General features: G+C 32.9%; 1 protein-coding gene and 1 non-coding gene across 5 annotated transcripts in view; one reads left to right on the top strand and one right to left on the bottom strand.

Moving 5' to 3' along the window:
- The window catches only part of LOC110991321 (uncharacterized protein C18B11.02c), a 256,098-nt gene that overhangs the window by 166,278 nt on the left and 62,211 nt on the right, over positions 1-27,609 (bottom strand). The window contains exon 1 of one of the 4 annotated variants that reach the window (XM_022256654.2): positions 14,457-14,517. The exons of the other annotated variants lie outside the window; for them this stretch is intronic. The gene's annotated coding sequence lies outside the window, so the exon portion shown is untranslated. Of the gene's footprint in view, positions 1-14,456; positions 14,518-27,609 lie in introns of those variants that run through there. 4 annotated transcript variants of the gene reach the window in all.
- Trnaq-uug lies at positions 19,751-19,822 on the top strand. The gene has a single exon. It is a non-coding gene; the product is annotated as a tRNA-Gln (tRNA).

The following is a 27,609-nucleotide window of genomic DNA, read 5'->3' as shown; positions in this document are numbered from 1 at the left end:
ACAAATATCTACTCGTTTACATTTATACCAAATTTGGAATATTTGTACGGAGGGGCCTATTCATAGAGTACAGAATAAATACTAAGGTTATAATTGTTTAATGCTCTTCTGGGATACTATTATAGATATACACAAGTATAACCATAATAGCTCATTTAATGAAGATCAAATGCAAGGTAATAAAAGCTATACTATTGTAAGAAACTGCAGAATTTATTCGAAGCCTAAAATCCTCCTTACTCAGAAATGGTAAAAGTCTTAAAAAAAGGTTAACTTATTACATTTTACTTTACGCCTGTGCATTGTCAAGCAAAGTTTCACTAGTGTCTCAAGCTTATGAATATATTTTTTATTGATACGTATATATATATCCTTGAAAAGGTAATAGAGAAAGGCTTACACACTGCCTCATCGCCATTGGGTTATAGTAAACACTGTCTTCGAAAAAAACAGAAATTTAGTTCAGTCAGGCTACTATTTTTTAAAGCTTGAATTACCAAAAATAATCATTGAAAGAAATGCAGGAATCAGAAGAATCCGGTTGTTACTTGATATTTGTAGAGTTTAAATGGGTATGAATAAATATTTTCGTTCCAATTATTGTTGAAAATAAACTATTTTAGTGACAATAGTATATTCACCGCGTTACCGTCACCTGCGCATTTTAATTGGATTGTATTCGCGTGCAGTTTACAGTGTCCATAAAACATTTATTCTCACTACTACGTATTTTAGTAATTACGGTCTAAAATTTTATTTGCATTTTAGTAGTGTAGTTTCGTCAATAAAATTTTAGTTGACGGTTTCAACCGAATGGATTATAACGATGTTATTTTTTACAAGGACATTGTTTTTTTTTTAAGTAAGTAACATGAAATTAATTTATGTTCCAAACCGTTAAAAACGGGGAAAGAACTTCAAACATTTATTTTAGTGTTTATGTAATGATAGAATTAATTAACGATACCAATCGACCATGTTATGCGTGGTGACCAAAAGGTGGCGATTAATTTATTGAGGAGACAAACTTTACTTCACAATCTTTGCGAACTCAAAATAAAACTTTATTTAAAAGTAATTAATAAAATATGTACTTGATAGGACACCTCAAAAACCGGGCCACCCTGCAACCAACTTATGAATCTTATTATTTTTCCATTTCTATACGATGTTCAGACCGTAATTTTATTATTCAAAGTAGTAAAGATGATTATTCAAAATTATAATTTTACAGGAAAGTGATTAGCACTTATATCTTTTGCGCTTTCCAATTCCAGGGTTGGAAACCAGGACTTTGCGACGAGGCCTGTTATTTCTAACAAACAGCTGCTATTTCAATACCAACAAGGACGGGGCCTGGAGGAAGTTTAATAAATACTTTGATGACAAGATTTTCGTCACAAACATCTCAGTGTGTAACGACGCGGTTCGCGGGCTTACTTTACAAACGAGTAAAATAATTAGAGCGAAACTAACTAATTAAGACTAGGTACATACGTATTTAATTAAAGCAAATCTCGCGTACATTTGAAATTATAATGTTTACAACAATACCTAACTCAGCGCGATCGTTACGTGAAATTAATTCGGCACCTATATTAAATTCTCCCCGAAATCCGTCGCTTTGCTTCATTTGAAAATATTATCTTTCATAATACGTGCTATTCGTTTTAATACAAAGTGATTAAGTTAATCGCTGTGAAAACAAAACGGCAAGGTTAATTACAATACAAGTACAATAAAGGATATTATTGTAAGAGAATTAAAGGTTATATTCTCATTTATTTAGTCTTATTGAAATAACATTTACCTTTTCGAAGCGTACGGTTTAGCTTCGGGCTAAAAAAGTTGTTTTTTTAACAAATCAAATACTCAAATAACTTTGTATGTTCAGCGAAAAGAAGTAAACCCTAGAAATCAAGCTTGCATTATTAAACTTATCGAACGGAGTTATTGAACCATGGCTTTGTACCTAATAGCTTTTTCTTTTTATGTGTGTGATGAACACAAGCTGGAAAGTATATATCGTAAAGGAATGAAGCTTAAAAAACGGGCTACATGAGCCTCAAAAAATCCACAAATACACAGAAGCCTGCCCTGGTATAACTACTACCACCTGTTTTTGCACCTGCATCCCAAGTGTAGAATTAGCAAGAGTGTAATGTGTGGTTAAACAAATTAATGTTTAACCACACAGCAGGCATCACATCAATACAGGTTTGGCATGTGGATGTAATAAAATCGTTGGTATAAAAAGGTTAAGACAGCATCGACAAGTATTAAGACAGCTTTATATATTTGCAGATAGCCGATATTTATATATATATATAAGCTCTACAATAGAAGAACAGAAAAATAAACCTGGAAATGAAGTAGTCGTTATTACTGTCACAATATAATGTGAACCTTATTAAAAACTTACGATACAGTGATTACAAATGATACAATCGAACAATAGCAGCAGCATGTCGAAAATTAACAATGAACTCGGCACAGGTGTAAAGCCTCCTTAAAATGGAAAATCATGAAATATTTCCATGAGTGAGTGTTGACAGAGTTTTTATCTCCAACAATTTATTTCGCATTAAATCGACTTGAATATTTTTACGTGCTCAGAATTTTCATAACGCGGCATATTTCACCAAAAATAATTTCTGTAGGTACACTTGAAAACGGCAAAAATTTATGGCGAACCATTTTGATAAATTTCGATACCTAGGTTTATTAAAACAGACTATCCGCAGTTGAAAGATTTTCAAATTTTGTGAAAAACTGCACCCGCAGACAGCTTAGCGAGGAGCGCTGATTTTGCAGTCTTTCAAATTATACTCTTTAATGATTTTCATGACAAATCCTATGTATAAAGTCACAAATAATTCATGTTACGTTTTATGACCATAAATAAGGTTTATATATCACACAATGTTATTGCACAATTAAGGTTTTATGATTATTGTGCAACGAAGTATAAAATAAATAAAATCACTAATATATAAGTTAAGCCCAACAAATGCAAAATTAGCAATAGCACAATAATTATTATTACACAATTTAAATGCAAGTTCTTTTCGGCTGCTGTACCCGCAAAACATTACTTTCTCCATTGCAATAAGTCAAAGTATGGCAAAGATATTACTGGTCTACAAATTTTAGCATGTCATAAATAACATGGCAATTTTTTTGTCTATGTTTTTGTTTGTGTGTACTAAAAGGCTTGGTTTTTTTACACATTCATACCGTAATGGTACGTATATTATAGTAAACTGAATGAATATAGGACATGTCTTAAAATAATATTAGTAACCTACAAAAATTGTCAAGTCATGCCATCAAGTTCTTTCAAGAAATTTATGAAATCCTACGGTTTTAAAGGATTTACCGCGCTCATCACTTACGCCAAACGATATCTTGAAAGAAGTTAGTAAATCCGGCGGAAGCTGGGATTTGTGGCTGAAAAAGTTTATCCATTAAGACTGGACCGGACATTTGTTTAGCTCCTTTCTGTGGATACACAAACGTTATTTATAATGTGAGTTATTTATGTGACGTACGAGACATGAGACATATTGAACGCTTTAGTTTCAATTGAAATACGTACCCATTTTCGATTTATATAGGATATTCCAGTAATATTAATTAAATAATAATTTAGTTAACATATAATCGCTTGTAGACCAAAAGAATGCAACATAAAAATATATCTCTTATTTAAATATGAACATTCTACGGCGTAGTAAAATTGTAGCACCATTTCCCGTAGCACAAGTCACTCTACATGTTATTTAGCGCTACGAAACTCGTAGGAAGGGTTCAACCCGTTTCGTCAGATTTATATTACGAGCTATTTCAGTAGGTACTAAAAAGTTACTTGATAAATATTTCACAAGTTCAAATAGAGTTCTTCCTTCCTAATTTCTTAATTTATGTACAACGGTACCGAAGGGACGAAGGACATTCAAACTTAATGTTCCTTCCAAGGGACAACTTCACAAATTAAGACGTCTTAGATAGTATATTATTAAATTTAAGGCCTAGTTATGTTGAATAATTTGAAATGAATATATTAGACCAGAATATTCCTTTATTAAAAGTTTCAAATATAATGTTAAAAAAAATCTTATAATATCAAATTTGAATGTACAATACGAGAAGAAGTTAATTCAGAATCACCTTATAAACGTGGAAGCTTTTCGGTGTTAAGAATGTTACGTAGTTGTTGACAAACAAAACCACTTAAACACTGTACTTTGCCAACAAAAAGGTTTTTATTCGTATTTGGTTCATTTGAGATGATTCATATATTACGATGGAGAATTTCTTTTTTTTACTAAAATCGATAATTAAGAATCGAAGATTAGGTAATAATCTTATTCAAACAAAGGTTACACTGATACTAATAAAAAAGTAAAGTGTCATTGGAGAACAAACTTATTAGGTATAGCAGACTCGGCCAAGCGTTGCTGTGGCTAAGGTTTTTGTTATATTACATAGTAGTAAATTAATCAAGGGAAACCGTAGGAGAACTTATGTGAAACGTTGGTACCACGACACGGACCTAAACTAAACTACCTTTAACTCAGCGCCATCTGTTAGAATTGTATCAAATAATAAACAAATGTTAATGTTATCGTAATTTTAGTAAGGATGCCAATTTTTTTGAAAATGAAATATAGCCTATGTCACTCAGGAATGATGTAGCTTTCCAACAGTGAAAGAATTTTTCAAATCTGCCAAGTAGTTTCGGAGCCTATTCAATTCATACAAACAAACAAAAAATCAAACCTTTCCTCTTTATAATATTATATATATAGTATAGATTACGTATATTCTATTTAATTTTTTTTTTTTGAGTTTCAAGTCTGACTACAGTTTTGAAAAAAACATCTATAAAGGTAAACAATAATATTGTGTTGAATTAAAAATTAGCAGACTATTTTTTTAACATGAAGTATATAAAACTTGGAAAACTAATCTGGTCTGATTCACTAAGTAGAAAGTTATATTTGGATCCATTAAGTTTTAGCGGTTGAAGTACTTTAAAATAAAAAGAAAGTGGAGACGTGGAAACCCAGTTGTAATTATTAATGTGTAGAAACTTAATGTTCAGCGTTTCTACTTTTTATAACTGAGTATTAATGAATAAACTTTCTTCTTTTTTCGATGATTGATTGATTCAACAATGTGCACTACAAAACTCTTTCGCACAAATTTTTCCCAGAAATTCTTATCCCCTCTATTTGGGGTATTACTTATATATCCTCTAACAAAATACGAGTACAAATAGACGTTGCACTACAGGCTTGGCTACTGGACCTCAACTATAAGGATACAGAAAAAATGCTAACCATAATAAAATATTTGAGTTTACGTAGTTGACACTTAATTTTAAGTTACATTTTAGGTAATCATTTATAGTATAATACTGTAGAGTTTGTTATATTAACAATTAAGTAATAATACATAAACAGACACAAACACGCATACACATACTCACACACATACATGTGGTTGTTAATGTTGTAACCTATTATAATAAAAATTGTTTACTCAGCATAAATTTTCTCGACTTTTTGTCGATTCGAAGTGGTGGAGACCTGAAGACCTGTAACACAGGTTCCCTTACCTCTAGCAGGCATCGGTCTTACACAAACAAGCATTTCCCTCTATGCAACTAATACAATTATTTATGTATGAAAATTAATAACTGTAACTTATGTATAAAGTTTTTGTAAGAAAAAAATACTATTATATGTATACATGAGATTCCTTTTATATACATGTTTGACAGTTCAGGTACTCTAACACACCTGCGAATATTAAGTGATTAATTACTTTACTTTGGAAGCAAAATTAAATGAATAATAAAATATATAATTTTACACATTCACAAATCCGTTCCAAATCCAAGTATTTTAATGTTAAATATCACTTTGATCTTAAAGAAACAACATTTTGAACACAACAAATAATTTTCGTTTTAATTGAATTTTGAAATCCGACGAACTGTAGTAAATTGAATTGGATTGGAAGCGCTCTACAAGTAATCATTAATCTGCAAATTTCAATATATATATTGATTCAACATTTATATTTAGTAATTAAAGGGTTGGTTCGGTTAACTTTATATTTTGTGTGTCTCTGAAATTAAATTAAATTCACCTTGGTTAGTTACGATCCACGTTAGAAAAAATACAAACAAACATACTATTTTATTTTATTTTTATTTATTTGGTGCACAAAACACATTATAATCTTTACAAAAATAAACTTAAAACTAATAGTTATGAACAGGATTCTAATGTAAAACCATGTGCACACTGCAAAATTAATGTTACATCAATAAAAGGCTCATAACTAACAAAGGTAACATAGTAAAAAAAAAAACAATAATAATAATAATAATAAGTTCCTCGACACCAATTTAACGTAACGTTAACCAGGACCACAAGGGTCAGCACTTAACCTACGATGGAGGATGTCTTTAACGACACTAATGAATTTATTGATGTTGCGACAGAATATGTCCACAAGTAAGTGGTTGCTCTTTGCCATCTCGTTATATTGACGAGCCATCCTGGTCAAAGGGTTGTAAAAAGAGATGTTATTCTTATAAGTTTGAAGGGAAAATAAATTGACTTCGTTAGCTCTACGGGCACTAAATCTAATGTTAAGGCTAATGTGAGCTAGTAGTTCGGGAGAGTCTATAATGGAGTGGGTGATTTTGTAAAGGTAAACTAAGTCGAAGACTATGCGTCTGGATTCTAATGGTTGAACTTTAAATTTCAGGAGTCTATCGCAATAATTTAAGTTAGACCGGCCAGGTTTTATACGATAACATAAAATTCTGAGAAATTTCCTCTGAATTCGTTCAATATCGTCAATGTGCACCTTATAATTCGGCGACCATATTGGACTACCGTATTCTAATATACTTCTTACGAGGCTGAAGTATAAGTACAAGGTGCTACGAGGATTTTTAAAACCTTTTGTGGATCTAAGAATAAAACCCAGTAGATGGTTTGCTTTAGACGTGATGTGACTATAGTGGGCACGGAATGAAAGCTTGTCATCGAACAGGATACCTAGGTCTTTTGCAACATCTGATCTGTTAACTAATTGACCATCTATGACGTAGTTCCATACGATTTTGTTTCGTTTATTAGTAAACGATATGACAAAACACTTGTCTATATTTAAATACATGTAGTTCGTCTTGCACCATAGTGATACGGTATTGATATCACGCTGTAATGTTAAGCAGTCATCTAAATTAGTAATAGAAGTAAATATTTTTAAGTCATCTGCATATAAGAGACAATTGCAGGACAGTTGTTGAATAAGGTCATTAATAAAAACTACGAAGAATAATGGCCCTAAGTGGGAACCCTGAGGTACTCCCGATGTAACTGCGATAGGTGCAGAGATGAAGCCCTTTAACGCAACCAACTGAGTTCTAGAGTCTAGGTATGAGCAGATCCATCTATATAAACTGCCGTGGATACCATGTGACGCTAACTTATGACAGAGCAGATGGTGATTTACTTTGTCAAAAGCCTTAGAGAAGTCAGTGTAAACAGAGTCAACTTGGCCACCTGTGGCAAACACTTGACAGAGATAGTTTTTGTATTCCAGAAGGTTAGTGACCGTAGACCTGTTTCTAACAAAACCATGTTGCTTGTCTGAAAGAACAGGCTTAAAATGACTGAACAGATGAGTATACATCACTGACTCAAATAATTTAGCAGCGCAAGATAAAATACTTATCGGTCTATAGTTTTTACAATTGGACTTATCACCACTTTTATAAATAGGTATTATGTGGGCAGTTTTCCAGCGCTTAGGAAACACACCACTAGTTAACGATTTATTAAAGAGAACACATAATGGAATGGACAACTCCTTTCCGCAACTTTTTATGAAAATAGGAGGCAGAAGGTCAGGACCCGCCCCTTTGTTAATATCCAAACTATCTATTTTACGTTTGATATCTGTTACCGTAATAGAAAAGCCAGATAATATATTAAAATACGTGTTATTTACAGCACCAGATTGGTCAGTGTATATAGTTTTATTAGTTTTATCGTCAAAAACTGAACCAAAGTATCGCGAAAAAAGGTCACATATCCCCTGACCGTCTGTCTCAGAAGTATTTTCAAGTGTCATGGTGTGAGGCACTGAAATATGGCCTTTACGATTATTCACAAATCTCCAAAATGATTTTATGTCCTTGGCCAACGAGTCCTCGATGGATGCGATATACTTGTCGTAACAAATCTTGGTAAGAAATTTGCATCTCTCCCTCAGCAAAGAGAAAACGTCGTAATCGCGGGGATTCCCAAACCTCTTAAACCGTTTATGATATAAGTTTTTTTCTTTATTACATTTAATTAAGGATTTGCTGTACCAGACTGGATAAGATGAGAATTTGCTACAACAACTTGGTGTATTTCTTGATATTATTTCAAATAAAAGCTCATAAAAAGCTTCGGTGCACTCATCAATACAAGGGGACGATAAGATTTCGGACCAGTTCACAGACTGGAGTTCAGATTTAATGTTTTCAAAATTACATTTAGCAAAATTAAGCCGTTTAATGTTAGCGCGTTGAAGCCCTTTAGAAATCTGAATCGGAGAAAGAGTAATCAAAATTGCGGGATGATTTTTATCTAACAAACTTAATGCAAGTGTTTCATTGACACTTATACAATCTATATTAGAAAGCACCAAATCCAACAAGCGAGCGTTTGCATTTGTGATAAAGTTATGCTGTTTTAGATTACACAGTGACATTAATTCATTTAGTAGAAGGAGCTTCTTACTCGGGTTAGGGGAAATTGACAGAGAGGGATTAATCGAATCAGAGTAATCAGGTGTGTTAAAATCACCAATTAATAAGAAATTATCCAAAGGGAAACGATTAAGAAGTAAATTTTGGCAATGGCTATAAAAGAGTTCAAGCTTGTTAATTCTAATATCAGGAGGCAAATAGCAAACACATAAATTTATGCGAGAAGTGTCACGTGCTTCAGGAATAAGAGTAACCCAGACATCCTCCATATCACTATCCCACGATGCTTGACGGATGACCTGGTATTTTTTATGGACGGCGAGTAAAACTCCACCTCCCTCGGTTTTAGCACAGGAGGAATCCGCACGATCTCGTCTGAAGAGATTGTAACGGGCGTCAACAACTTCGCCATCGAAAACACTCATATTTAAGTTCGTTTCCGTCAAGCATATAATATCGAAGTTAGAATTTAACAGATTTAAAGAAAATTGAGTTAACTTGCTACGAATTCTGTTTACATTTTGATAAAATATATTAATCATTGTGGAAATAACGTGTGATTCAGTATATAAAAACAAAAATTGATCAAGTAACTTACTAAGCAATGATAAACAAACAAATTAGTAGTAGTAATAACAATTAAGACAATTTAGTGAAGGAATCATGACTTTTAATTAGAATGGCCGGGCTTGATTCATCCTTACGAACATAAATTTGGCCATATCGCACCCAAACAAACCTGTAGTTCTTGTCAGTAGAAAATTTACGTGCCGCACGGTGTAACTCTTTAGCTTCAGGAGACAAATGTTCAGACAAGTATATCCTGCTCGACGACGAGCCGCCAATACCAATATCGGTAGTAGATAGTTTGGTGTCGGGGTGGGACTTATTGAAGCGAGTCAACGCAGACAAGAGTGTATCACGCTGACGCTGCGTTGAGAGGGTAACTAGTATGTTTCGCGGCCTTTTGGAGTTTGAGTCCATCTTAGCTACACGACGACATGCTTTAACATCACTCTCAGATACCACAACATTTAAACACTCACAGAGTTTTTTGAATAACTCCATCAGATTCTCAGTCTTGCTTTCGGGTACCTCGTGAATCTCGAGGTTTAAGTCACGTGAAATCTTTTCAACTGTAAATAAACGACTCTGGAGTTTTGATAACGTGTTTTGAGATTTCGTAAGTTCAGTCTCGAGTACCCTGATTCGATTGTCTTTGTCTGCAATATTTGACTTCAAATCATTTTGTTCTAAGATGATAAAATCCGTTGTCGTCGTGAAGTCAGCCTTTACCAACTCAACAGCTCGGCTAACCTCGTCGGTCACCATGTCCTTCAAGTCCTTTCTAAGCGCGGACCGTAGATTTAGCATAAACGATGAGTCAGGGGACAGTTTCAAGTCTATAAGTTTGCTAATACTGTCCAACGTAACCGACTGCTTAGAAAAGTCAGCGCCTGCAGAAGTTTTCGTAGCAAAATCACACTCCGGCTCTTTACACGTCGTTATATATGAGGAGGCGCTTGGTGATTGGTTATTGCGACCCCGCCGGACAGGAGTATTATCGTCATTGTTTTTACGCCGAGTTACATTCTGACACAGAGGACAATTAAGTGATGCCAATTGCTCAGCACTGAGCTGCTTAGTCGACCCGGCAGCAACATCAAGGCATTCATAACAAAACTTGCGTTTGCAATTATTACACTTTAAAAAATGATCGACATTTAATACGTTATTACAGCCATGGCACTTCATAGCTTGATTAGATTCACTATTATTCACTTCACTGATTTTACGTATTCTGTATTACTTCAAATTTGACTTATAAAAGCTAACACTATTGTTAAAAATTGAATAATAACACTTATAACACGGCTAATAATACTTTTAACACGGCTATGGACTACCTTCCACCACGGTTGAAAATTGAATGAAATTGAAATTGAAATTGAACTATTCTATATTTATAACCTAAAGTAGTATATTATTGAAATTCAAAGTAATTTTATTCATTTAGGTAACTTAATGTACACTTATGAACGTCAAAAAAAGGGATATCCATTAATGCTTCTAATTTTACATAATGGTAGGGGAGCCCACGATGCTAAATGGGGATTTACTCGAGCGTCGTGGAGACCTATTGGGTTGCAAAGCTTAGATGATAAGAAGAAAAAAATGTTATATGATATATACCTTTTCATCGGTGGGGAAAGCGGCTATAGATGTTTAAATATGTAAAAAAAAACTGTTGCATGGACATACTCGAGCGCGTCAGATATTGATAGCATCAATGTCCTACGTATTTTTAATAATGTACGTATGTTAATCTGATCATTTGCAGGGGTGGTTGTACGTAAGGGTTAAAAATGAAAAAAAAAAATTTAATCGAGCGCGAAAGGTTTTCTAAGGGGGTGTTAAGTGCACCAAAAAAAAAGCTCTCATTCAATAATCTGACGATTTCGATCTGACGCAAACTCGCAGCCATTATTATAATGTGCAAAAAAAATTCGCCATTTTGAAATACTCGAGCGCGTCAGATTAAGATATATATGGTTCAGATTTATATTCTAAACGTACTGTCTCATAATCTGACGATTATCTAGCGGGATTTGCCTGATCTGACAAAAAAAATATTAGAAAAACGGTTCACCCAAAGGCCATCCCTGCAATTCCATCCCTGGGCGCTTAAAATTGTACTTATGAGCTCGCTGAGTTCAAAGAAATAATATTTCTATGCGTTTGAGTTCTCCCAGCTCGAAAGTCTGATAGAAGTTTCATAGAACACTATTTTTGAAATTTTCAAACCCCAATAACTTTTGAATGGATCAAGCAATTTTCCCGCGGTTGACGGCGATCGACGCATTTTTTAAGCTCTAATTATTTAATTTCATCAAAAACGATAATCCGATATGAAATGTTGAAGTTATTTGATAGAAACACTTTTTTCGGTTTTCTTTCGTTCACGATATCTCTCGAACGAATCAACCGATTTTGACCAATTTGGTGGCGATCGACGTCGTTTTTCAAGCTTAAAGGTGGATTAGTTTTTTGAAGTTGATGTATAAAGCCGTTTAAAAGTTATTGCAAAAAAACACTTTCAAAAAAACAAATTGTTATTTTTTTTGATTTTTCAAAATTTCTCAAAATCTATCGGTCCGAATCGGTTCAAATTCACATGAAATCTAATTTTGAGGGAAACGCGGAGAAGGAAATGTATGCATCACGCAGCTGCACGCGTTTATCGCACGAACTTTATCGACGAAATTTTGTTATTTCGGCTTGCGGAAATCGTCAGATTATATATTTTTCAATATTCTTGAATTATTTCATTAAAAATAAAAAATAATTAGCTACGCTCGAGAATGTCAAGATGACGTTTTTTTTTTACAACTTTGCTGTCCTCCCCTCTCTTTACGTCACTCTCAAATTGTCAGATTAGTGGAATATACACTTTTTAGGATGTGATTAACTGACACTACCTTAATCTGACGCGCTCGAGAATGTCTGATGATCAATTTTTTTTTACTAATCTGATCCTGTATCCATCACGGGCGGCCTTATGTATGGGCCTCATATTTGGTGGAGGTACTTAACCGGGTACAAGGTATCCCCCTGTATATTATTCTGCCGCGCTTGAGTAAATCCCGAAATCCCCTCTTGGGCTCCCCTACTATAAACTGCTAGTTCTCAAATCAAGGGCGTAGAACGGAAGAGAAGAACTGACAATAATCCCTCCGCCACTCTTTTTAATCGCCAAGTTTTTTCTTTTACAGAACGTTTGTAAGGAGCTGTAACCATTACACCATGTTCCATATGACATCTTGAGTAATAAAGAATAATAATATAAATTAAAAACAATATTATCAGCAGAGTTCACGATATAACTTTTTAGATAATAATGGAATCGATGAATCAAACTTTCGAAATTAGTAGAAACAAAACAAGTTAATTTTACTCAGCCATCGATTGATCTTAGCTGTACAACCTACCTTCCAAAATAAAATTACAAAACTTTACTCAAGAATCGCTAAAATCTCAGAAGACAAGACCCTATTTTCTTTAGAAAAAGCCCAGACCGTGCACGTCGAAGTTAAAATTACAGCTAAATTGAAGCAGAATGAATGTTGAAATAGTCTGAAAGTCGTTTCTAGTTTGATAAATATGTTAGTTTCGAGGGTTATCAATCATTCCCACGACTCACGGCGCTTACTAGAATACGTAGGGTTGCCACCAAAAATAATTATTGAAATGTACCATGTGAATTAATTAATTTAGCATGAGACACGCAAATTAGTGCCAAACTTTTGTATAAAATCTAACTTCGGCTGTCAATGCCTGAATACACTATGATTATTTATGCCTTTCGCGTTATATATAAGTTTATTATATAGGCGAATTTATTAAATTATTTATATAAATCAACATTTCGGTTGCTTTTAAAGTACTAGACGGCAAAAGAATGGCTCAACCAGTATGTTACTGAAGTTACTTGTTACTTTTTCGAGCATCTCCCAAATATTACTTCTCGCAGCCCTATTTTACATTATACGACAGCCCTGTCAAAAGGCTGTGTCAACGAAACTTGAGCTGGATCACGATATTGAACTTCTTGTGAGGATCCATGTTTAATTTTGTTCTTGGGTTGCAAGCATCTGCAATTGAGATACTGCAAACTTTTAACACAATTTCTCCCTATTTAAATTCGCACTACGCAGTAAAGTTTCAATATTTTATCCTATCCTTTTTTCTATTTATTAAGAACATGAAAATACATGGTCGTTTTATGATTCTGAATTTGATAATGTAATATTTAAGGTTTATAGTACGATTTCGAATATTCGCTTAAAATACCTGGAAATAACAAATATCCTCATTAAAACTAAATTAGTCTCAATACTCTCTTTCAGTCGAATTGTGCTTACGATGTGATTGAAAGACTATTTAAAGTCCTTTAAACAAAATTTAAAAGCTATAATAATACTAATTTTTCTTACGAATAAGAGTATTGTTTATATATATTAATGACTTAACAAAAAAACCTGAATCAGTGGAAAATTAATTAGTCTATTGTTAAAACTTGATTTATTTAATATAAATTTGTTGAATACCAATTAAAAGCTTAAAGGATTTAAAATGTTCGCAGACGAAGTCATAACATGAAAAAATTCATATGAAACGGCTTTGAATGAACTATTTCGGACAAAAAACTCGCGTTCTGCTTACGTTATTTAAATAGGATCCTTTGAAAAACGAGGAAAAATTCACGGCTTTAAAAACACATGTTAAAACAGAAACTAAGCACACTTTTAATTTGGTTTTCTAACAATATTTTTTTTTTATATTACACTATATATATGACAGGTTCTATATCTCGATTACTTTATAAATAACTTTAAAAGTGCGAATTACTGATACTAAATATTTTTTTGTAAACCTAATCTGTGCTCTCACTAGCCTAAAATTATACATTTAAAGTAAATCTATAGTAAATGTATCTGCTACAAAAATCTACGAGCTACAACACAAATTGGAAACATAAAACGGCTACAAAGCTACGACACGATACCTCTACGCCGGCAACAAGTGACTAACATTTGCTACATGATATCCAACTAGAACAAAGCTATCTTAAGATATTAAAGTGAATATAGGAAAACCGAATACAAACCCTTCTGTTACCCGGGTATACATATAAAAACTAGCACTCGTACTTCACTCGCGAAAGTTCGAGACGTGTTATCGTTTCGACGGCTAGAGTGATACTGGCAGCTGGGTGGTCATCCATTGGCGCGAAGAAAGGGTTGCTAATGTTTACAGGACACTGTGGGGTTGTTTGTTTTGAATGTATTGCGCTTGTCTAGTATGATGAACTTTTAATCTTTATGATGATATTCATACATAATAAGCAAGCAACGCTTCGCTTTTTGCCTCGACTTTTTTAAAGGATATTTACGTTAGATAGTTTCAGAAGGACACAAAAATAATTAATCAGTTTTAGTTGTTTTCGTAATACGTATGACAAGCAAACCATTCCTTAGTATAAATTGGCGAAGGCGTTAATAGTAATTAATAATGTTATAAGAAGGGGGTTAAAAGCATCAACAAATATTATCTCCAGGAGAGCCATTTAAATTAATTTGAGTATCCACTTAATCCATTATAATGTCGCTAAAAAGATTTAAAATATTAACAAAACAGAAAAATGTGCTTTTATTCAACGTAATGAACAATTATTTATTTTAATTTACGTATAGTCCAAAAATTAAGCTATCCCAAAGATTTAATTCAACATCCGCCCTTTAATCGCTTTAACGATTACAATATCCTGCATTAATTGAATTCAAGAACCAAATTATATTAACAGATATTTATTACATTAAATTGTATTGATATATCTACATATGTATCATAACATAGTAAGTTTAGATCAACTACGCTCTCAAGCTTTCCCATACAAACATTCCTTGAGGCTATGTTGAGTTCTTTTCAGACTATTCAATATTGCACAGTCAATATCTCCAACATTGTTAGCCCACTCGTTATTTTAATAGAAACTCATTTAGTTCATTGACCCCAACCCAGAAGTCGGCCAGACATTAAATCTCTGGAGAAAATACGACTTCATTTTTAATTTTACGCCCATTCCTATCGATTATATCAGATGCGTTGAGAGAAATGTCCGTGATAGACGTATTTAAGGTTTTAGTTATGGAGCATGGGACGATACATGTATCAGTTATCGGTTGTTGTCATAGAAACGCGTCTACCTATGTAACATGACCAGTATTCCGTGCGGATTCGGAAACATATAAGTTTCATTATAATTGTTTAAAAAATAAAGTAAAAATTGGACTCATATTAATAATCCGACAAAGTAATATATTTTATTAAAAGTTTAACATTAATCTGTACTCTGACGTTTGCTTTGCGATCGAGTGATTATTATTGATTACTAATTAATTGTAAATCATGCACTACAAATAGGGTTTGCATTATCAGTATCGTTAATGACTAGTTGCTAAAACAAAATATCAACTAGCTTTAGTTGATTTTATTCAATTGAAAAAGTTATGCATCATCAATTTTTTAGGCTCAGAAAGTAGATTCTAAGGAGCAAGATCGTAACGTTTATAAAAATCATTTTAATATTTCAAGTTATACTTATTTTGGCGCGATGGAGAAAAATGATGAGAGTGAATTATTACGATGCGCGCGCACATCAACACCTAAATTCGACATCGTAAAGTTAGGTCTAGGTGGCATGGAAATCAATAACTATGTTCAATTTGCAAATTGTACTATTTTTATATTTAGAACACGTGTTTCGTAACAGTACAATTAAACAGTATGAATAAATAAATATTATTTTGGTGTTTTTAAATCAATTTCACATACGACGGTGATAGATAGTATATTTACTAATTATTTATTTATTTAAATAAAATCTTTTTGATTAATTTTAATATTTATCGTTAATCACTACTGCATTTTTTTCCATACACCAAAGAAGTATAACTTCTAACGCATGTACGTAAGTACACACACTCTTTTTTTTTTCATTACAATTAATTCGCGTGTTTTCAATGTGTTAAGTTATTTTTTCTTACAGTAAAATTCACAAAAAAGAGTGCGACTTTACATGAATTACAATCTAGCCTATACAATAATTATGGCTAATAAGTAAGATAATGTTGACTTCTACAATACTAATGAATAGCTTAAACTAAGGTAATGTTCATTATGAATAAGTTATTTAATTACTAAAAATATTGGTTGTAACAATTATTATATAGAAAAATATAATTTTAAGCAGAAAATACACTACCGATATAATACCGAGACGCAATAAACGCATTAATTAAAATGAAAAACTAAGACCTCAGAGTTATGAAAAGTATCCTAACAAGTGTTCTGTGTAATAATTTGTATTACAAATTCTTAACAATACAAAAGCGTATTCTTTCTATCATTTATATTCAATCATATCAGGTGACAACCCTCACTTAAAGCGCAGTTAACTACAATTAATTAAAGTAAATTAATCAATTCACTTGTAGTGGCAACGAGAGATATTAATTTCTCTAAGAGTTCACTTATAGTACTTAGCATTAAACTTGAGGTTAACAATATATTAAATATTAAGCTAAAAGATGAGAGTATTATTAGTGAAATTACTATTTTTTTTCTTTTGTCGCGTTCTTCATTACTACTGAAGGTCGAGTTACTGCTACATAGCTTCCTACCATCTCCCGTCTTTGGCACTGTGTGCGCCTGGGTAAAGCCTGTAATTACCTCAACTTAGTCAAACAAGTGTCCGGTCACCACTGCTTCATTGTACCGAAACCTCTGTGTTTAATTTTAAATATGACTCAAGAATAGATCGTACTTAATAGAACGTCAATTCTCTAGCGCCGATTGTAAATAAGCAGTGGTTTCACAACGGTTAAACATATACGAGTATTAAAGTAAGAACAAATTGCTAATAGTGGTCATAATTAATCCATATAATCTTTATGCCGGTTCAGCAACAGTGGTGTGAGCAGGATCAACAGCCTTGTAAGCTCATCCGCGAAAAAGGGATATTCAAAGAAATGTTGAGTCTATTATTCCCAGAAATATACCAATTATATTAATTCATGAGATGCAAACTCCCTTTCAGACCTTCAGTCGAACCCGCTAACCACTACACCAATAGGTACATATCAATTTTGTGATTACTTCGTGAGTACATTGAAACAATAGTCACTTGGCAGTTGGGTAGAATTTAATTTAATTGCTGGGTCGGTCAATAAAGCGATGTTCAGGTATTACAGATACCACAATGATAACATCACACGCAAACAAACAATAAAATTGATGAATGGAATTATACGCTTCGCTATGCCGAAGGTTTTACTTTCCCAGACAAGTTGTTCAAATAAAAACCTTTACAGAATAAGAAAGAATATTTTATATTTAGAACTACGAAGTCTGAGTACCTACTAAAGCATCTAAGGGTAAGAGTCGAGACGTAGTTCAAACTATTGGGTATGTCTCCCAACACATACCTGTGTATAATTCAATGTGCTGATTGCGCTGTATTTTTAGGCATCACTCTACATACTTGCTTGCAATGGAAGCCTCATATTACCAACCTATCGGGAAGACTTAGTTCAGCCGCTTTTGCGATAAGAAAGATTAGATTGTTGTCTGATATTGAAACGGCGAGTATACTTCATTTACTTTCATAGTATTATGACATATGGTATGTTGTTGTGGGGCTCAGCGACCGATTTTTTTGTATTACAAAATTGTATACAAATTAAATTATATTAGTCATGACTCGCTAAGAGAATTATTTAAAGAGATCAGTATTTTAACAGTTGCCAAATTAGTTCAAACTGCATACTGCGTGCAAATTTGATTGATATCGGTTCGGTAGTTTAGGAGTCCATCGCGGACAAACGACGTGTCACGTGATTGTGGCATATGTACTAACGTATTGAAGGCATACTAAATCCTGACTCGAAATCTTACCCTAAGCTTCTTTATTACTCAGACTTCGTAGTACATTTTTAAAGATCAAAATACAATCCCAAATACTTCATTATACTAAATTGTATGTATGTTACGAATATATATTATTATTTATACGAAAAAAATAAGTAAGTATATATAACCCGGCTCTGTGGCTAAATCAACTTTATACATCCTATCGAGCTTAAACTCGATTCCCGGCGAAACATCGCTCCGGTTTATAAGCAAAGAATGAAAGAAAAAAATGAAAGACTGTAATATTGACGAATTATTAATATTAACTAAATCGCACGCTTGACCTTAACTATTCCTCAAAAGAAGAATGACAATTATTTACATACATTAATAAATAGTTGTAACTTATCATGTATGATACGTTACAACTATTTATTAATGTATGTAAGTTTTGTGAAGTTTTTGTGAGAAAATAAATAAAAATTATTATTATTATTATTGATAAGAAATTAACAAAAAGTATTTATAAAAATGCATCTAACGTTACCCAAGTGAATCTCAACATACACTAAAGATATAAAATGTGAGGGTCGGCCGAGTAAAAAGACTTTTGAGATCATCGAATTTAATAAAATTAAAAATATGTATTTAGAACAAAATGATTTTTTTTTAATAAGAGCTTTGCAAAATTATGGAAAGTTGTATGAAATAGCGAATATGTGGCGCGACTCGCCAAACATACCTACGTTTTATGTTAAAATAACATTAAGTACTTAATAACAAAACTTTTTAATCTGAAATCATTGAAAATTTGCTCAAACAGATACGGTATACTGTCTAGAATATACTTATAAGTATGGTAAGTGGAAAAGTGCACATTGAATCCCGTAGCGATTTGTCTGACTCCCGGTTTTCTGTTTGTTTCATAATCCCCAATTAGGGAGTTTTCCCGCACTCATTCATTACTAACTCGACAACTTTACCAACTCGTATGCGAATTTACTGAGTATTTCATCATAAAAAGTTAAAATTTATGTGAAATGATGCTTAAGCTTTATCTATTTGAAATGTATGCAGTTTTGATTAATTTTTTAACTAAAGTGTTTTTATAGGAGTATTGACAACGTTATAAACTATCCAAAAAGTTAAGCAATTAGCGGCCTGATATCTACTGAGCTAAGTAAGTAAAACAAATGAAACTAAATTTTAAAGAAAGGCGACAAGTAATATTTAGTTATTTAAATAAGTTACAGTGTAAAGTTAGTGGATGCAATAAAACGAAAACAAAGAAACAATAATTGATTAATTGATACAACTTTATTATCTATATGAGATAGATAAATTTATAATATCGTTATCAGTAGAACATAAATTATGTTGCAATAAAATTATATTCAAAACCAGTTAGAAACATTCTTAAGTACATGTTATCCAAGACGAGTTATACGTGACTCGACTAACACATTTGTAATTTTCGCCAAGTCTTACATCGGTTCCATGGTGTAATGGTTAGCACTCTGGACTTTGAATCCAGCGATCCGAGTTCAAATCTCGGTGGAACCTGACTTTTTTGTTTTTTTTTTATGTTAAATCAAACTTAATAATAATTATTCGAGATAAAAACTATAAGTTTACTTATTTTTCCCATACATTTCAGAATTTTCTATAAAACATGGTTTGTTTATGTTTTTTAATACATTAATGGTGATGTTTATATTCCATTTTCTTTATCTAAAAAAAATTGTTTTATTTTATTAAGTACTTAACAAAATAAAAAACTTAAATAACGACAACTTAAATCTACATTAGCTACAATTTGTTCATAAAACTTGAAAAAGCTCCGCCGATTAAAATAGACGTAGTAGAAAAGTCGATCTAAACTCTCCAGTCCGACCAGAACCCGAACTGCGTCCTGGTTATTATTAATGAAGTGTCCAATCCCTTTCCGGGCCATAAAATTTTCAATCCTCCTAGTGCGATAGGGTTCCGATAAGACAGCTGTGATTTCGATAAATGAGTAATACACAACGAAATTGGTTTCTCCGACGCCTACCGAGGGCTCCACAAGTCTCTGGAGGGAACCACATTCATAATGAAGCGACCGTGATTATATTTCGGGGTTCAGACTACCGCAATGGAATTGATAATTCAAAGCTTTGAAAAATGAAAGCAAAATTAGATGTGGCATTAGTTTCAATGTTATAAGTATCTCACTCTTAAGTGCCTCATAAAAGTTAAATTGAATTCGATGACTAATTAAAATTAAGCCGCAAACTATTTTTTAGCAACATAAACTTAATTTAATATTAAGTTTAGGTTGCTAAATGTTATTGGTAACAAACTTTTAAAGATAATATACATCTATTATTCGAGAAATAATTCATTTTCAAGGTAAACTTTTGATTTTAAATAAAATTAAATCATGTTTCATGATAATTTGTGATCAGCCTCCAGTGCCTACACAATATTAATCTTTTGAGTTAATCGATCAAAAAATTCACTCGTGTTATAAATGATGCCTGTCTATTTTCGAAAGGTTATACGACTTATATACATTTCAATTGAATACTGTGATGGTATATAAAGTTTTGTGTATACCTAAATTAGTGTTTGTGCATAATATGCTCTTTTGTTTTTGTCAAATAATAAAAAAGTTTAAAGGTTTTCTGACACTGGTGCGACAAAATAAATCATGATTTGTATATAAATTTCCAAGTAAACATATACCATCAGTGTTTGTCATCACATTTGTACAAAAAAATCCGTGCTCTTTCTGTGGGTTTGTTTATCTCGGCTGCAAATAACAATGCAAATATACGGAGACAAATAAAGTGAGAACAAATATAACCTTTTGAAAAAATACTTTTGAAGTGTCCACTTTGAAGCGGATTTTAATTGCGGTCAGTGTGAATTAAATAGAAAATACAGCATATGTTTGGTAACAAACTCAGAAGGTTTTAGTCCACTTGTATATATATTTTTTGTGTAGATTGTTAGGCCTGTGTTTTGTTCTGTATCTATCACATTATAATTTAGTTAGCTGCTCCATTCCTTTTTAAACATGGTTTTCACGTATTATCAATGTATACAAAATTTTGTGTAAACTATTTTAAAAACTTTTCTCGGATCTGAGTGGAGCTGGGTCATAGTAGCGGTGCCGTCAACTCGGATCCGTGCGAGCGTCCCGTTCCTTTTTTTTAAACATTGCGATCCCTAGCACTCGGATTCGGGTGGTCGGTATACGGAACATTGCGTGCTATTTGTATTTAAATGTTTTTTTTTATAATAGTAATAATATACATTCATATATATTTTCAAACATTCATATTTAGTTAATCAGTATTCGCCATAAAAAGTTTTGGTTTCCGGCTATTACTATACCTATATCCAATGTTTAAGCATTCTATGTGTTAAAAAAAAATTTAACTTGTAAACATTACAAGTTATAAATATTTCTTACTTGGACTTCCAAAGTGTCTCCTTCCTAATGCCTAATTGACATAAATGATTTGACACGATTTGTCTCACATGAATGCCAGTTAAAAATTTCTCATAGGATAAATTAGGCTAGATACTACTAGCCTAAATAATGCCTCGTGTATGGTCCATAGTACTCTATCTCATAACTACATAAATAATGTACAACGCATCTGTATTTCTATATAGATCAAAACCTGCGCGCTTAACTAATCGCCTGGTATAAACCGATAGAACGCTTGGTATTCTTCGAGTTCGATAATAAATCCACTAGTCTGGGCGTATTTGCCAAGATCTAATTTTACAATCCTTTGTCACTGTTTGGATGTGACAGTAATTGTAAAGTATAGTTATATAAGTAATTTTAGTAGATGAAGAAAAACTCTGGTGTGTAAATAAATTTAATCGGTAAAAAAGTTAATAATTAACTTTTGAAATTAATAAAATATCGATCACATAACATGACACATTTCACATATTTATGAAATTAATAATGAAACAGATTAATATGTACGCATTAACAATATCAATTATTTATATGTATGAACAATTATCATTTGAAATTTAAATTATTTATTTATTACGTACATAACTTCTATGAAGAATTAATTATTAACATAACACTCAAGGTTCGTACGAGGTGCACATGTCCTCCAGACGGTACTGTATTTAGAACAAGGAAGGAGTAGCATATAGTCAAATACTACGTGCTTTATTTAGTCCAAAGTGTCCACGCGGGCGGCAGCGATTTGTATCGGGAGTAATTAATCTTCGGATTCGACGTCCAGTAAAGGTTACGGGTTACTATGCAACGGATTTCTAGACTACCAGACCCATCAACCTGTTAGATAATGGTGGTTCTTATCTATAAATAATTAAACAATATATAATAAGTAGACTACAAAACGCACTAAGTCTTTTTTAAATAATAATTATTAAAAAATTAATCTTTATTGAACAAAAAGACTTAATAAAAAATATTACTAACTAGTTATTATAGAGGTATAAAGATCTTTTATTTATATTTATAAGTATTCGCTTTTACAATTATGGATATATAGTTGTAATTGAACATAAAAATATCTACGAGGTTTTTTTAAATATAGTTAAGAATAAACTTGTATCTCATATTTACCAGTTTGATGCATGTTTTTCATTAATAAGTTATAAAATATTACGTCTATAAACAGGCAAATCTGTAGCAAACTTGATGGACTAAGTTATTTCCGCTATATCCATGAAACAGCGCTGCCAATCTTCACAGAATTAGCACCAATATTATCGACCTTAATACCCGATAATAAGACACCTGATATCCCGACTTTGATTACATCCCGCGTCTTGCAAATTAATTGCCTCTAATGAGACGCTGGAAATGCTGAAACAAATGAATATTTGCGGTATCACAACATATCAGTTCTAGTACACGGGAATAAGGTTCAAATTAGGTGTTAATGTACCGCTATTTTGAACGAATCCTTAATGATTACGATTGTATTCCTCGACAATGTGGAAACAAAGCTTTGAAGATTCGGCAAATCACTTGTATACATTTTGAAGGTTCTTGACTCAGGACTCTTAAACATGCGAAATGTTTTGATGAATTCAGAAAGGTTAGTAATTAAAAGATATTTTATATTTGTAAGATACGTCAACTGTATGTTGACTTATTTATTTATTTATAGCCTTATATTAGAATGCAAAATAGCTATTGTTTTCGTCAATCAAGGATAACTGATTCTGTGTGAACACGGACAAAGGCCTCTCCCATTTCTCTCCATTTTTCCAGCTTCCATTGCTCCATTTTGCCATCTTTTAAATTATCGGTTTCTTTTATGGCCTCTTGGTTGCCATAGTGTTACAATTTTGCTCCGTTTTTCTATATTTCTCCATACAGTTATTTTACATACTTGGCTATTACAAGCCATTCTATTCTATAATATTACAATTAAAGCTATACTAATAATACGCTTATTTAGTTTGTAAACAAAAAAAAGGGTCCCGCTTGGTTAAACCATCAACAGACTAATTCTTTCTTTGAATGTAACTTCTTCATTTTATTTTGTTCCAACTTTAATTACAAAATACACATTAAAATAGAAATAAAAAGCTGCCCGTTGCAGGAAACCCTATTTAGCCTCCTTTTTACCCGAAGCTAGCACTTCCGAAGTGAAAATGGCAATAGAAGGCAAGCATTTCATGAGCGACACTGCTAGTGAAATCCCAGTACTATACGTCAATCTAGGCTTTTCGTTCCTCCTAAATACATGTTCGAACAAGTTCAAAAACAGACACCCGCGTTTCATCTCCGGTACATGCAACGCGCCTTAATTAAGACAGAGACATTACAAATGCAGGATACGAGCTCGCGTAATTGCATTCACTGCGCTTTCAATTATTTAGCAGATGGGTGGTTATGAAAACTGCTTGAAATTATAACAACTAATTTTACAACATTTGTTATAAGCTATTTCACCGTTGAGCATGAAAGGTGAGACTGACTAATACGTTGATTAATTTGTATAAGACATGACGGTTTGCTCACGGCCATACACATCATTGTATGAGGCGCAGAAACATCCGCTGAGGCTCAGGCTAAACGATCTCCAGGGTCCATCAGTCCCACGCTTTACCAATAACTTCGCAATGCTAACTAATATTTGGTTAGAAGGAGTATTCCGATGCATAGCGCAAAATCGCCTTCACGAACTTACTCTCACTTTGACACACAACACAGCCAAATTCGGTATCTCTGAGTTAAATGAATTGAGTATCAGAGTTTTATCTCTGGCTATATTTTTCTTAAATGTAGGTTTACGCAATAAATATAAAACAGTAATTTTTTAACACCATGTAAATATATCATTTTTCAAAAATAGTGAGTCACTCATTTTTAAAAATGTTTCACACACTGCAAACTTTAATAGACCAATTAAAATTTTAGCCTTCTACAATTCAGTGGGAATTCGAAACGCAAAAGTACCCTGACAAATGTACCTGCGAACTGGAAATACAGTGTGATACCTGTATTATGCAAGTCACACACAAACAGTACAGTTGTTACATTGCCAGTTAGTCTTTGGGTTCTCGTCACTTGATTATACACCATTTAATCGAATCCGCTGCCGTCTGCCTTTGACCGTTCCGAGCAATCACTGACACAATACATCGAATCGGTTCTTGTATAAACGATTACAATTGAAATAACTAACTACGATAATTATTATAAATATTACAAATATTGTTAATGGCTTCGAAAATTAACATTAAACATAACAGTTGAGAAGAATATATTTTTTTTAATCGTGTAGATTTCAATACGACGCGTATGCTTTTTTACATACACGCTAAATAGAATAATGTAAATAATAATAATAATAATAATAAGTCTTTATTCATTTAAGTTGGTACATTTTTCTTTTCATAGTGTAAGATTTGGGAACCCTTTTAAGTAAATATACCTGTGTTAGGGTTCCCAGCTCTTCCATAACAAAGTTAATTACATAAAATAATTTATCCAGTTCATTTCCTTTTTATTTTTTACTTGTTAAACCGTTATCATCAAACCTGAATGTGTGCATGAGTAAGTGTGTGAGAGAGTGAATGAGTGAGTGAGTAGGTGAGTGAATGAATGAGTGAGTAGGTGAGTGAATGAGTAACGTGTAGCTATTTAAATCATGGGTCTCAAAAGCAGTTCTAATACTGCATAAGGGGTGATAATAAGCCAGTCTTTTATTCGGGTTTTTAGGTTGTAGGCGGTGAGAGGGTAGATGTTAAGCAGCCTATTTAATTTATTATATAAATAGGCTGCTTGCATATTGCGTCTAGCGAAGTCGGTCCTTACGGTCTGACCGACTACAACATCCCTATTTCTTTTTAAGACCAGCCTATTCTCAAACGGGAGCGCTCTGTGGGTTTTTAAAATTAGATTCAGGACAAACAGCTTCCTAACGGAAAGTAATTTGCTAAGATGATAGAGCTCTTCCGATGGGAATCTGTATGGCCGGAACAGCATCACTTTTAAAAGAGCCCTATGTCCCCGTTCCAATTCCAAAAATTTTGTTTTATTGGCCGCACCCCATATGTTTATGCAATATGTTAATACGGTCTGAACGAGTGCTGTGTAAATTCTTTCAAGTATTACGATGTGATGTATCGCAAAATTTTAAAGATGTATGTAAATTTCCGTAATCTACCAGTCATGGACTCTATATGAGGATACCATGATAGCCGTTCGTCTATGTGAATGCCTAAGTATTTGGTAGAGCTAACTTTTGTAATTGGAGGACAGGGGCAGTTACCGACACTTTGCATATCGCAGTTATGTAATTTAATTTTAAAATCTTTAGGTGGTTGCGTTCGATTAGAGATTCTGAAACATATATAGTTAGTTTTCTCTTTATTGAGAGACAAAAGGTGGAAATCAAGCCAATTAGCAATAGTTGTCAGTCCAATTTCCGTAGATTTTTTCACTTCTGCCCAGTTAATTCCTGTGAAAAGTACAGCTGTGTCATATGCATAGGAAAATATTTGCCCGTTATCAAGTTTTAGATTACTTAACGCATTAATATATATTAGAAATAACGTTGGGCCTAATATGCTTCCTTGCGGAACCCCATAGGTTATTTCCATTTCATCACTTATGTAGTCGCCTATTTTCACTCTCTGTGTTCGCCTTGAGAGGTAGTCACAAAATAGATTTAGGGGTATATCTCTTATTCCTATTTGCTCCTTATTATGTAAAAGTGAAGAGATACAGACAGTATCGAAGGCCTTTCGTAAATCTAGAAATGCACCAAGGCATTTCTTTCCCTTATCTAGGTTTGTCACTATCAGAGACGTAAATTGAGATATGGCATCTTCCGTGGATTTTCCTTGCCTGAATCCATATTGTGAGCTTGATAGAATATTAAATTTATTAAGGTAGTTTATTAATCTAATATTCAGAAGTTTTTCTAGTACCTTGGAGATGGCTGGAAGAATTGAAATCGGCCTGTAATTATTGACTTTGTCCTTATCGCCGGATTTAAATACTGGTACAATAATAGCTTGCTTAAGTTTTGTCGGGAAAATCCCTTTTTGAAAACATAGATTGGCCAAATGACATAGACAAGGTACTATGAGACTTCTAGCGAGTTTTAAGAATCGTGCGGGAATATTATCCCACCCTGGTGTGCTATCAGATTTTAGGTTTCTGATTATATGATCTACCTCTAGAAGGTCAGTACTAAATAAGACAAACGAGTGGGAGCTAGATTTAGGGGCAAGTAGTGATGTGGAGGACCGTGACGGGTTTTGTTGAATTTCCTGAGCTAGTGATGGGCCAAGATTTGTAAAGTAGTTATTAACTTCATTTACAGACTCTGTGGGCGTGGGCTTAATGTTTATTAGTTCGTTATTATTATGTTTTGTTTGAGTCATATATGCAATCCTCTTAATATTTTTCCACAACTGTTTTGGGTCATTAACTGAATTATCCAATTGTGTTCTTTCATATTTCCGTTTTAATTTTTTGATTAAGTTGTTACAAAAGTTTCTATATCTTTTATAAGTTATTGATAGAATTTCGTCATATTGATTACTTTTTAACCGTTTTTGCATTTTATTCCTATTTCTTATGCAACGTAAGATACCGGCAGTTATCCACGGCTTTAATACCTGATGTCGTTTAGATACATTTGTGATTGTTGTATTTTCTTCTAAGGATTCTTTAATCTTATCTATCAATTTGTCTACGACTACATTAGGATCCGTGCAAAGTAAGAGATTATTCAAATTTTTATTAGCTAATGTTATTACCGCTTTATCAAAATCTGTATAGGTTTTGAATTTTTTTGCTTCAACTGCGTTATGCATTTTTACTTTCTGTAAAC

This window comes from Pieris rapae, chromosome 10, assembly GCF_905147795.1.
Source record: "Pieris rapae chromosome 10, ilPieRapa1.1, whole genome shotgun sequence".
Classification (NCBI taxonomy): Eukaryota; Metazoa; Arthropoda; class Insecta; order Lepidoptera; family Pieridae; genus Pieris; species Pieris rapae.
Note: the sequence above shows the minus strand (reverse complement) of the source record. Positions and strands in the feature narration are given on the sequence as shown.